Source organism: Bison bison, unplaced genomic scaffold, assembly GCF_000754665.1.
Source record: "Bison bison bison isolate TAMUID 2011002044 unplaced genomic scaffold, Bison_UMD1.0 scf7180017864529, whole genome shotgun sequence".
Taxonomy (NCBI): Eukaryota; Metazoa; Chordata; class Mammalia; order Artiodactyla; family Bovidae; genus Bison; species Bison bison.
Genome location: NW_011495079.1, coordinates 4,369,822 through 4,382,692, shown reverse-complemented (window position 1 = coordinate 4,382,692; position 12,871 = coordinate 4,369,822). Strand labels below are relative to the sequence as shown.

Sequence of the window (12,871 nt, the reverse complement as noted above, 5' to 3'; positions counted from 1 at the left end):
GCATTATGTGCTCATTTTATGCTCAGTGGATATGCCTGGTGGTGAAAGTAAAGTCTGATATGGTAAAGAACAATACTGCACAGGATCATGCAAAGTTAGGTCCATGATACAAGGTAAATTGGATGTGGTCAAACACGAAATGGCAAGACTAAACATCTCAGGAATCAGTGAACTAAAATAGACAGGAATGGGCAAATTTAATTTAGATGACCATTGTATCTACTACTGTGGGCAAGAATCCCTTAGAAGAAATGGATTAGTCCTCATAGTCAATAAAAGAGTCCAAAATGCAGTACTTGGGTGCAACCTCAAAAATAACAGAATGATCTCAGTTCACTTTCAAGGCAAACCATTCAACATCATAGTAATACAAGTCTATGCGCTTCAACCACTGATGCTGAAGAAGCTAACATTGATTGGTTGTATGAAGACTATAAAACCTTTTAGAACACCAAAGAAAGATGTCCTTTTCATCATAGGGGATTGGAATGCAAAAGTAGGAAGTCAAGAGGTACACAGAATAACAGGCAAATGTTGGTTTTCTGGAGTACAAAATGAAGCAAGACAAAGGCCAACAGTTTTGTCAAGAGAGCACACTGGTCATAGCAAACACCCTTTTCCAACAATACAAGAGAAGACTCTATACATGGACATCACCAGATGGTCAACACCAAAATCAGATTGATTGTATTTTTTGCAGCTGAAGATGGAGAAGTTCTATACAGTGAGAAAAAAAAAAAAAAAGACCTGGAGTGGACTGTGTCTCAGAACATGAGCTTCTTATTGCAAAACTCAGGCTTAAACTGAACAAAGTAGGGAAAACCACTAGATCATTCAGGTATGACTTAAATTAAATCCATTATGATTATACAGGGAAAGCGACAAATAGATTCAAGGGATTAGATCTGGTAGACAGAGTGCCTGAAGACCTATGGACAGAGGTTCATTACATTGTACAGAAGGTGGTGACCAAAACTATCCCCAAGAAAAAGAAATGCAAGGAGGCAAAGTGGTTGTCTGAGGCGGCTTTACAAATAGCTAAGAAGAGAAACTAAAGGCAAGGGCAAAAGGGAAATATAAATCCAGGTGAATGCAAAGTTCCAGAGAACAGCAAGGAAACATTATTTAAAAAAAAAAAAAAAGCCTACATAAATCAACAATTCAAAACAGAGGAAAACAATAGAATGGGAAAGACTAGAAATCTCAACAAAACTGAAGATATCAAGGGAATATTTCATGGAAAGATATCAAGGGAACATTTCATGGAAAGATGGGCACAATAAAGGGCAGAAACAGTAAGGACCTAACAGAAGCAAAAGAGATAAGAAGAGGTGGCAAGAATACACAGAAGAACTATACAAAAAAGGTCTTAATGCCCAAATAACCACGATGGTGTGGTCACTCACCTAGAGCCAGACATCCTGGAATGTGAAGTCAAGTGGGCCTTAGGAAGCATTACTTTGAATAAAGTTAGTGGAGGTGACAATTCCAGCTGAGCTATTTCAAATCCTAAAAGATAATGCTGTTAAAGTGCTACACTCAATATGCCAGCAAATTTTGAAAACTCAGCAGTGGCCACAGGATTGGAAAAGGTCAGTTTTCATCCCAATCCCAAAGAAGGGCAATGCCAAAGAATGTTCCAACTACAATTGTGCTCATTTCACATGCTAGCAAGGTTATGCTCAAAATTCCTCATGCTAGAGGCTTCAGCAGTATGTGAACTGAGAACTTGGAGATGTACAAGCTGGGTTCCAAAGAGGCAGAGGAACCAGAGATCAAATTGCCAACATTTTTTTTAATCATGGGAAAAGCAAAGGAATCTCAGAAAAACATCTACTTCTGCTTCATTAACTAAAGCCTTTGACCATGCACAACAAGAGATGGGAGTACCAGTCTACCTTACCTGTTTCCTGAGAAATCTGTATGTGGGTCAAGAAGCAACAGTTAGAATTGGACACGGAATGACTAGCTCAAAACTGGGAAAGGAGTACAACAAAGCTGTATATTGTCATCGTGCTTATTTAATCTATATGCAGAGTATATCATGTGAAATGCCAGGCTGGATAAACCACAAGCTGGAATCAAGATTGCTGGGTGGAATAACAACAACCTCAGACATACAGATGATACTACTCTAATAGCAGAAAGTGAAGAGGAACTAAAGAATTTCTTGATGAGGGTAAAGGAAGAGGGTGAAAAAGTTGACTTGAAACACAACACTACAAAAAACTAAGGTCATGGTATCTGGTCACACTGCTTCATGGCAAATAGGGGAAAAAGTGGAAACAGTGACAGATTTTATTTTCTTGAGCTCCAAAATCACTGTAGATGGAGACTGCAGCCATGAAATTAAAAGACACTTGCTCCTTGGAAGGAAAACTATGACAAACGTAGAGAGTGTATTAAAAAGCAGAGACATCACTTTGCCGACAAAGGTCCACAGTTTTTACAGTCATGTATGGATGTGAGACGGAGAAGGCAATGGCACCCCACTCCAGTACTCTTGCCTGGAAAATCCCATGGATGGAGGAGCCTGGTAGGCTGCAGTCCATGAGGTCGCTAGGAGTTGGACACGACTGAGCAACTTCACTTTCACTTTTCACTCTCATGCATTGGAGAAGGAAATGGCAACCCACTCCAGTGTTCTTGCCTGGAGAATCCCAGGGACAGGGGAGCCTCGTGGGCTGCCGTCTCTGGGGTCACACAGGGTTGGACACGACTGAAGTGACTTAGCAGCAGCAGCAGCATAGATGTGAGAGCTGGACCAAAAAGAAGGCTGAGCGCCAGAGAATTGATGCTTTTGAATTGTGGCGCTGGAGAAGATTTTGAGAGTCCCTTGGACAGCAAGGAGATCAAACCAGTCAATCCTAAAGGAAATCGACACTGAATATTCATTGTAAGGACTAATGCTGAAGCTGAAGCTCCAATACTTTGACCACCTGATGAGAAGAGCCAACACATTGGAAAAGACCCTGATGCTATGGAAGACTCAAGGCAAAAGGAGAAGGGATCATTTTGGAGAAGGCAGAGGATGAGATGGTTAGATAGCACCATTAACTCAATGGACATGAATCTGAGCAAACTCCAAGATAGTAGAGGACAGAGGAGCCTTGCGTTCTGCAGTTCATAGAGTCACGTTGAGTCAGATAGGACTTAGCGAATGAACAACAAATTCATACAGAACACAGTTCATGTTTTTTAATGTATAAAATAAGTCACCATAAAGGCACCATTGGGGTAGTAGAAAGTAGCAGATCCATCTGGTTTGAATTTCAGATGATCTTGGGATAGTTAGTTAGCTTCCCTGGTGGCTCAGACAGTAAAGTGTCTGCCTGCAATGCAGGAGACCTGGGTTCGATCCCTGGGTTGGGAAGATCCCCTGGAGAAAAAAATGGTAACCCACTCCCGGACTCTTGTCTGGAAAATCCCATGGATAGAGGAGCCTGGTAGGGCTACCGTCCATGGGGTGGCAAAGAGTTGAACACGACCGAGTAACTTCACTTTCTTTTTTACTTTAGGGTAGTTAACTTCTCTGAATCCATGTTCTCATTTGTAAATGGGATACCACCACCTCCCTTGTCTGCTTCATGTAAAGATTAAATGAGGTGATACAAATAAAGTACCTGACACATACTGACACTTAACAAGTGAGTTGTTGTGATGATACCATATGAAACATAATTATAGTGCACTTAACATAATTCATCAAATTAAAAAGAGATAAAATACTGAGAAATCATTAAATGTAATTTGGAAAGCTTCTTTTTTCTAACATAAAAAATTTACAACATATTGTAATACAGTTATAAACGAACGACTCTTTGTGAACCAATGGACTATATACAGTCTATGGAACTTTCCAGGCCAGAATACTGGAGTGGGTAGTCTTCCTCTTCTCCAGGGGATCATTCCAACCCAGGGATCGAACCCAGGTCTCTCGCATTGCAGGCAGATTCTTTACCAGCTGAGCCACAAGGGAAGCCCATAAATGAACATTAAAAACTCTAAAAGACCAACAACTTAATTGGGAGTATACTCAAATATGGATTTGTGACCTACAAGTCTATTGCTAGAATAAGTCTTGCGGTGTGTCACAAAGAGGCTCTTTGCTCCACTCAAGCTGTCTCCTCAGCATCCTCTCTACCAGTTTTGCTCATTTCTGTGGCTCCATCACAGTTCAGACTACATGTTCATCCAAGCATGGCCATTCCTTCATTTACCCAAGTATTTACTCACACCCTTCATTAAACTAGGCACCCCAGGCAAGAGACGCAGTGATGCTCTCATGGAGCCACTGCATTCGTTTGTGTACATTAGTGAATACACAGATGAATATACAATGTTAAATCATGATAATTGCTTTGGAGGAAAGAACAGAGAGAGAACAGCAGGGGCCTACTTTAAAGACTCAGACTGAGTGATATAGTAATGGTTTTGCCAGAGGAAAAACATGAACTTGAAGAATGGTGGGAATCAGCCAGGGAGAGAGAACAGGAAAAGTTCTATGCATAGAGAATACTTTTTACAAAGACTCTGAACAGAGAGCATTTGGTGCATTCTGAGGACTGAAAGAAGCCAGTATGACTGAAGCGTGGAGCATGTGTGCCTTAGGATAGGGCTGCAAAGTTAGGCAGTAACCCCACCACACAAAGCCAAGTTGAGGAAATTGGATTTTATTCTAAGTGCAGTAGGAAGCCATGGAAGAGTTTTAACCAAAGGAAAGACATAATGTAATTCATAGTTTTACCAGATCTCCTGCAGCGGGGCGGGAGACATGGGAGCAAAATAGTGACGGGTTTAACAGAGAAAAGGGGGAAGGAAACAGAAGGACAGGTGGGTAGAGATGTGGGAAAAACAATCAGTGGCTTCAGTGAGAGAAGGAGAAGCAGAGAGGAGTGGTGGGAGAGCAAAGGACACTGAGCACGTAGGAGATGAGATGGAGAACAGCCTGGAAGGGGAAGAGGAGTGGACCCACCACAGTAGTTCAGCGACAAATGATGATGACTGAGGAGGGACGCTGGTAACGTCTCAACCAGAGAGAACTGGATGGATCCGACATCTATTTTGGAGTTAAGAATCAAGACTTGATAACGGTTAGAGATGGAGGGTGAAGGCAAAGGATGTGGGCGCAGAGTGAATTGTCAGGAACGACTCCAGGTTTTCTGGTTTAAGCAACTGAGCAAATAGATGATGGCAGTGTTTAGTGAGATGAGGATGATGGGCATCTGAACAGACTGAAGCAGGGAACCCAGCAGAGATGGCAAAAGCGCTGTGTTTTGGTCATGTTTCATTTGAGACGCCTTTAAAGACATTCAAGCCAAAATGTCATTTTGGCAGTTGGCAGTTGGAAAGTTTGGGAGGAGACAGAAATTGTCAGCAATCCTTGGGAGATAAAGCCGCTAGAAAGAGTGAGACCTTTCTGGAAAAAAAAAATGGAGAAAACAGTGATTAGGGCCTAGAACAAGTCCTGAGAAAATCCAACATTTAAACAGGAGAAAAAGAGTCAATAGGAGGGACAGAGTCCTCATCTAGATTATTCCAGGTTTACAACTCTTCTGATTTACCTTCTCCCAGGAGCCCTTCCTGATTGGCCTAAATTAATTCTGCTTATATCTGTAGCTCTTGAATTCACCTAGCATTTCTCCCAATTCCTTATTTATACAGTGTTTTATACTCCAGTTCTTGCCTGGAGAATTCCATGGACAGAATTAAGTCCATAGGGTCGCAACTTGGTCAAGCAATGTACAGAAATAATGAAGAAATAGTATATACTTAATTCTGTCCATGGAATTCTCCAGGCAAGAACTGGAGTTGGTAGCCATTTCCTTCTCCAGGGGAATCTTCTAGACCTCTGGGCATTGAACCTGGGTCTCCTGTACTGTAGACAGATTCTTTACCATGTGAGCTGCCAGGGAGGCAAGTCTATTACAGGATTGCTACTGGAAGTAGTGTTGAGAGAAGTATTCAAGCTGAAAGTTTAGGAAAACACTTGCAGTGGAAGATGGATGTGTGAACATCTCTAGGAAAAACCAGATAGGTAAAATGTGGTGCAAGTCTTGGAAGCCGACACACAGCAAACAAGTATCTAACAGGAAACTTTTGGGGGTATTATTTATTATTTTTCATTTTTGTTTATTATGGGACCTGAACTGATAAATAATCTTGCCTCCCATCATACATGTCCAAGGAGAAATATGTGAAGTAGTTACTAGTCAAGGTACCAGCAGGTCAAGTGAGCTACCTGACAGAAAATCACTGAAAAAAAAAAAAGACTAAATCTGGTGTACATTTAGCAGAGGATCCAAATGAACAGGACAGAAGAGCTGTGCCAACAGGCAAGGGCTCTGGGGTCAATATACTACTCAGGAATTCATATGGCTGTCCTACTGGATAAGTACATTTTTATTACATCTTTTAAATAAACTCCATTTGCAGCAGACAGGATAATGAACCCCAAAGACATCTATGTAATAACCCCCAAACCTGTGAATATACTGTTTTCATGAGCAAAATGGACCCTGCTGATTGAGTAAATTAAGGGCCTAAGAAAATGGGAGGTTTTCCTGGTGAGCCCATTATAATAACAAAAATTCTTATAAGTGGGAGGCAGAAAGGTCAGAGCCAGAGAAGGGGATGTGAGAATAGAGGTGGAGAAAGATTGTCACACTGCTGGCTTTGAGAGGAAGGAGCCAAGAAATGTTTAAAAAAAAAAACACAAAACTTAAAATCAGTTCACCTTTATATATGACAGACTAAAAGAATCAATGGAAAACATGAAAGTGAAAAGTGAAGTCGCTCAGTCTTGTCTGACCCTTCGCAATCCCATGGACTGTCACCTGCCAGACCCCTCCGTCCATGGAATTTTCCAGGCAAGAATACTGGAGTGGGTTGCCATCTCCTTCTCCAGGGGATCTTCCCGACCCAGGGATCGAACCCAGGTCTCCCATATTGCAGGCATATGTATACAATGGAAAACATGCATATACACTAACATCAGTTCAGCTCAGTTCAGTCACTCAGTCGTGTCCAACTCATTGTGACCCCATGAATCACAGCACGCCAGGCCTTCCTGTCCATCACCAACTCCCGGAGTTCACCCAGACTCACGTCCATCGAGTCTGTGATGCCATCCAGCCATCTCATCCTCTGGCGTCCCCTTCTCCTCCTGTCCCCAATCCCTCCCAACATCAGAGTCTTTTCCAATGAGTCAACTCTTCGCATGAGGTGGCCAAAGTACTGGAGTTTCAGCTTTAGCATCATTCCTTACAAAGAACTCCCAGGGCTGATCTCCTTCAGAATGGACTGGTTGGATCTCCTTGCAGTCCAAGGGACTCTCAAGAGTCTTCTCCAACACCACAGTTCCAAAGCATCAATTCTTCGGCGCTCAGCCTTCTTCACAGTCCAACTCTCACATCCATACATGACCACAGGAAAAACCATAGCCTTGACTAGACGAACCTTTGCTGGCATAGTAATGTCTCTGCTTTTGAATATGCTATCTAGGTTGGTCATAACTTTCCTTCCAAGGAGTAAGTGTCTTTTAATTTCATGGTTGCAGTCACCATCTGCAGTGATTTTGGAGCCCCAAAAAATAAACTCTGACACTGTTTCCACATAAAGAAATGTAAAACAACATTAAATGTCTATTAACAGGAAACCTCTAAAATAACATACAGGACATTCATACAGTGGATTCATTCGACCACTTGAAAGAATAAGAACTGTTTGTATTGATATGAAAAGATGTCCATTATATGTCATGCAACCAAAAGCAATCTGCAGGACAGTACTTAATTATGTTACTCTGGTCACAGTGTTTTCTAAACTGTGTGAGGGTGAGAGAAAAAAATTCCTGAACAAAGTTAAGTAATTTTTTTCAACAGCCAATTTTATTTTGGCAATCAAAAACATTAACAAGTCATCCAAAGAAAAACAAAAGTCACAATATTTAAAATTCTATGTAAAGTGAGCCCTTCACCATAGCTTATACTTTCTTACAGAAAAATTTGTTTTTGTGAGAGGAGGTAGAAATCTCTACCAGTCAGCACTTCAGCAATATCTAACATTTGACTGATGGTCATAATATTGTAAAACACCCTTACAGCAGTAAAAATGAAACTGCATTTAGTGTATCTGCTACATTTCATATTTTAGTTCTTTGAAAATTGGTAATTCATTGACAAGATACATAGCAACTTTCTGTTAAAACCCCTATTTTGTAACAATGCAATATGAGAAAACTTTCTGAGTTTTTAGAAGGAGAAACACTGAAGAGATAACAATTATAATTATTGGCTGCATCTTGTAAACATTACTTCTGAGGCATTTCTCTATGGTAGTTACATTTCAATTAAAACAGGGAAATTCAAAGTGAGACAACTGACTGACAGACTCAAGTTTCCTATTCTCTCAAATACTATGTACACTTCAAGTTTCATTAAGAATTTAAAAAATAACAAAGTAGAGGGAGAAACAAATAATAGGAAGAAAGTAAAACACACCCACACAGAAGTACAGCCAGTTTACAGTATGTATGCATTAACCTTAACCCCTTACTTTCCTCACAACAGTCAGCTTGAAAAACAATTACTGAAATAACTGAACTTTCATTATCTCCAAACTTAAATTGAAATTGACAGAGAAAAAAACAAAAAGAGTGCTGCTTAATAAAAAGTACAGTAAATACGAAAAAACTGAATGAGAAAATATAAATTAGGAAACATTACTTTTAAACCGACCAAGTCTCCAAACGTCATTGGACTCATTTCGTTTTTTAGTAATAGCAGTATACTGTTGACATTATTCCTTTATCACACACTTTGATTCACCATCACAAATTACTTACCACTATTTTTTAATGAAGTAGGCAAAATGAACTGAAACCCATGGGAAAAATGAACCTGGGCCATACAAACAACTTTGTGCAAAGAAGCTTAAATCTGGGTATATAAATGCAAGAGTAGTGTGATTTAAAAAAGGGGCTGGACATTGGAGTGAGACAGTCTAGACTGAATTCTGGGTGAACCTCAGTAGCTTCATTTCTTTCTCTGGGCTTCAGTTTCCTCATCTATAAAATGGAGAAAACATCAGTGACGCTGCAGGATTACTAACAGGTTTAACAATATATAAGTAAAGCATCTAGAACAGGACCTGGTACATGCTAGGTAATAATGCATTTGATAAACAGTTGTTGTCCTTGTTGATCAGTCCCTCAGTCATGTCCATCTCTTGGCGACCCCATGGACTGCAGCCAGCCAGGCTTCCCTGTCCTTCACTGTCTCCCTAAGTTTACTCAAACTCATGTCCACTGAGTCAGTGATGCCATCCAACCATCTCATACTGATAAACAATAATGAGTACTTTACATGTACAAACTTAATCAATGAATGATAAATACTAATACCACTAACTCTGGTACTGCCTTCACCTTTTGCTCCTCTCTGCCCAGCAGCACAGAAATAATGCTAGTTATGTGTCAGGTAATGTACTAAACTAGTTACATGGATTATTTCATTTGATCTTCACAAACGTCACAGCAATAAGGTAGCAACTACTTAATATTAACCTTTGTTTACACAGCACAAAATATAGACTTAGAAAGATTAAATAACTTGCCTAAGGTCACACACATAGTAAAGTGTGACTTCAGAGCCCCCACACTTAGAAACACATAAAAAGAAACATTATTTATAATTCATTAAAGTGGAAATAGCAGACAGACCTACCACGCAAAGTCCGTTGGTTTGTAATGAGGTTTTGAAACAGATGAGTCAGACAGACACGTATCGGGATCTACACCAGACGACTACCACCAGTTTCCACTTCTTCATTCAAAACCATTCCAATCTCCTCCTAAAGGGAATCTGAGGTGGCGAGAATGCCAATTCCTAATTATTTAAGTGCCAACTGAGGAGATCAGACAGTTCACAACACGCTTATCTTCTGAGAGAGTAGGTATTAACACTCTTCACACAAACGAAGCTAAACCCAAACTCTGACCTAGACAGGGCCGGCAAAGAAACACCTCTTCACTTAATAAGAACTGACCAGCTTTTCTAACAGACGTTGCACGAAGCACTCTAAATCAGTAAGACTCAATCCTGCGGTTCGAAGAGATTAGTTAGGAACCAGGAGCGACTGAATGGCAAGCACAGGCTCCAATATTTTCCTTCGACTTCCAAGGCAATCTACAAACCTCCCCGCAACGCAGCCCTTCAAACCGAAACGTGCGGGTGGGAAAACCAGCGCTCACAGCCTTGAGGTACGTCCCCTCTTTCCGTTCATCTCGGCGACATGACCCTTGCGTGGACCGGAGGGAACAAACAGATAACTTTTCCCTCTGCCGGATGGCAAAATAACTATCTGCAATTTCCCTTCCAAGGTCAGTGACTACATCAGTTCTTCCCAGGGGTAACACCGAGGAATTAAGTGACCCTATATAAGCTAGGTGCTTGGAAACAAAGGTGCCTCTGGAGAGGCTAAATTTCAGACTCTGATCTCTTCCTGGATTCTAAAGCAGAGCGGCAGCGAGTGATTACCTCGTCTCCCGCCTAGCACACCTGCCGCCCCAGCACACCTGTGGCCCCTGCACCAAACCTGGGTGGGCAGAAGGCAGGGACTTGCTTCATCTTGACGGCCCCAGGGACCAATCAGCGCACGCGACTCCCCGAGTGGACCAATCGCACATCAACTTGAATCCCGCAGCTCGGAGCCCCTACCGAATCAACCCTTTGAGTGGGCTGAGCGCGAGGCCTCTTCCAATGCCAGTTGAGGCACCGCAGCCCCAAGAAGGCAAGTAAGAGTTCGCGAGGAAAAGAGAACGTCAAACAAAGAAGTACTCACCCGCACAGGCGCAGGACGGTCACTTCTTGCTGGGCAACATCTCGCTCAATCTGTGCCTGGCCGGCACGCCCCTACCCAACCGCCGCCGCGGCTGCCTCAGGCTCAGGGTTCGCCGCGGCCAGTTTTGAAGGAACCAATCGCCGCGGCCTGTTTCGAAGGAGGCGGAGAGGGGCGGTGGCTGGAGGCCCCGCCCCGCCCCCAGGCCTCTAGGGAGCACGAGACCTGCGTGCGTCTGGATCAAGGGACTAGTCTGTTTCCTCTGCCTAGGGTCACACAAGTCTGGCGGCAGAGTCGCTCTTCTCACAGAAAATGGCTTGGTCACAGGGCACGTCCTTTCATCTGGCCCCTCAGCGACAACAATAACCGTATTTGTCCAGATTAGCAGGAGAGGTGAATCAGTCTCTTCTCGAAGCAACCTGGAGTGTTGCTCAGAGTTGCCTGAGTTTTATCCTGATCTGTTAAGAGCCCCTCCCAATCCTAAATCCGATATTTCACTGTATTGAAGGCGCTGTCTTTTCCGGATACAAACTGTCATCCTTGTGAGGGGTTGGGGGAGAGGGAGAGAAACCCTGCAGTTCCAGGCCACAACTGAAAGCAGAAAGAGGATGTTGGCTGTTCCTTCGGGAAACACCAGAGTAGGGCGTGGGGGAGGGGAGGGAGAAGGATTTGACCGCAACACAATGAGAAATAGGAGGGTTGAGGTAAAGTGGAGACTGGTCTTGAATGTAATAAAAAAAATAGGTCTCTGATCACTAAGCATGGCTTGCTGCTGCTGCTGCTAAGTCGCTTAATATGGGATAAAGTCAGAGCCGAAAGCCTGGAAAGCCAGGCCCTTTCTCTCAGCTTTATTTTGTCAAATTATGTCGCCTTTCTGGGTCTCAGTTTCCCATCTGTAAAGAGTGGAATTGACCAGGAATGATACTCTTTAGCTGGAGAAGGAAATGGCAGCCCACTCCAGTATTCTTGCCTGGAGGATCCTGTGGACAGAGGAGCCTGGTGGGCTGCTGTCCATGGGGTCTCACAGAGTCAGACACGACTGAAGCGACTTAGCATGCATGCGTGCATTGGAGAAGGAAATGGCAACCCACTCCAGTATTCTTGCCTGGAGAATCCCAGGGGAGGAGCCTGTGGGTTGCCCTCTATGGGGTCGCACGGAGTCGGACACAACTGTAGCGACTTAGCAGCAGCAGCAGCAGATGCTCTTTAACATTTATTCCTTCATTCACTTATCAACAACAACAACAACAAAAAAACAATGAAGAGGTACTGTTGCTTGCTGAAAGACTAAAAAGAGAAAAGTCTTTACCTTGAAAGTGCTCAGCAACGTGATAAAGACTCTGGAAATCAGAATCTGTGAAAGAGGAAACACCTACAGTGTTGAAGGGTGATGGTCAGAGCCTTGAAAAGACTTGAATTTTGAAGGACAAATAGGGATCTACCAAAGGAGAGGATAATTAGGAGTGAGAAGAGCTTTCTAGGCAGAGAGAATAAGCTTCCAGGGATGTGAGAACATCTGGAATGCCCTGGGAATTGTAGTTCTGAATGACAAGTTTAGGGATTTAGAGGTATTGATACATCAGGCTGGAGGAGTAAGCACAGAGGAAACCTTTGTAGATACTACAGAATTTAGATTCTTTCTTGCAAGCAATTGTGATTGATTTGTGTTTTAGGGGGGAAAATATTTTTGAGGGTTTTGGAGACAGTAAGATTGGCAGCAATTCTAAAAATTAAAAGATTATAATTACTTAAACTAGCTCAGAAGGGATAGTGAGAAAGAGATGTCTGGAGATATTTAAAAGGCTGATTTATCTGGACTTCGTATCTTGTGACAGTGATGCCAATCTAAGGAACACAGAACAACGCTGGGGGAAGAATAATGCATTTTGGTGTGAAGTCGTGTTCACTTTGAAATGTGAGGGGAATGTGCACGTTGAGGTGTTCAGAAGATATGGTTGGAAAATTAGGTCTGAAGCTGGTTAAAGTGGTTCGTGCAAGAGGTAGAGATTTGAGAAGTCAATATAACAAACAC

General features: G+C 42.4%; 1 protein-coding gene across 1 annotated transcript in view; it reads right to left on the bottom strand.

Moving 5' to 3' along the window:
* GAS2L3 (growth arrest-specific 2 like 3) overlaps positions 1-10,949 on the bottom strand; it is a 36,964-nt gene extending 26,015 nt beyond the window's left edge. Inside the window, exons 1-2 of the mRNA XM_010831617.1 lie at positions 10,843-10,949; positions 9,726-9,863 (exon numbers count right to left, since the gene is read on the bottom strand). The gene's annotated coding sequence lies outside the window, so the exon portion shown is untranslated. The remainder of the gene's footprint in view (positions 1-9,725; positions 9,864-10,842) is intronic.
* Between the last annotated feature and the right edge of the window lie 1,922 nt (positions 10,950-12,871).